The sequence below is a fragment of the Octopus bimaculoides genome, chromosome 20, assembly GCF_001194135.2.
Source record: "Octopus bimaculoides isolate UCB-OBI-ISO-001 chromosome 20, ASM119413v2, whole genome shotgun sequence".
In the NCBI taxonomy this organism is placed as follows: domain Eukaryota; kingdom Metazoa; phylum Mollusca; class Cephalopoda; order Octopoda; family Octopodidae; genus Octopus; species Octopus bimaculoides.
The window spans coordinates 3,652,981-3,654,000 of NC_069000.1; positions in this window are offsets into that span (position 1 = coordinate 3,652,981).

The following is a 1,020-nucleotide window of genomic DNA, read 5'->3' on the forward strand; positions in this document are numbered from 1 at the left end:
TATATATATATACATACATACATGCATATATATATATATATATATATATATATATGTGTGTGTGTGTGTGTGTGTGTGTGTGTGTGTGTGTGTAATATGTACGGCATATCCATACCATTTGATGAACAATTATTTCGACAGATGTTTGTCGTCTGCAATGCTCTTCGCAGTATCTGAAAGACTTACTTAGCCATCTTCTCTTGTTCACACACACACACACTCACTCACACACACACACGCACACACACACACACACATTTCTACACAACGCATACGTTACCTCAACTTTAAGCAATACTTCTCTTATTTTTCCATTAAGCATCATTCTTCATTCTTTACTTTTGTACGTTCACAATCTACTCTCTTTGTTTTCCACATTTTGTTTGAAACGTTCTTTTTCACATTTTGGAAAATACTATTCCTGGTTTTTTCTTTGGTTGTTGTCCCAACCGCTAAAAGTCCAACCCACACCCTAATCCCCCGACATTGTGAATCTGTTTTCGCGTTTTCTCCTATTTAATCTTCGTTTCTTTACTTCGAAAAAATTTGCAATGCTTGCCTTTTCTTTTTCGTTTTTTTTTTAATGTATTTTCGACGTTGTTTATTATTTTTTTTATCTCTCAAATATTCAGGAATAATCCTGTTAGTCATATGTTTTCTCTTTCTAAATATTCATACAGATACATACTCATACACACACACATAAACACTCACACACATACACATATATATATATATATATACATATACATATATATATATATATACATATACATATATATATATACATATATATATATATGTATATATGGACTATGTATTTATATGTTTGCTGTCTGTCTTTATGTATGTGTGCATGTATATATGTATGTATAATGTATACATGCATGCGTGTGTATATGTGTATATGCAATTATTGAATATGTGCAAACGCACACACATGTACAAACACACAAACATGCAGTCATACACACATATACCCGTTTATATATATATATATATATATATATATATATATAT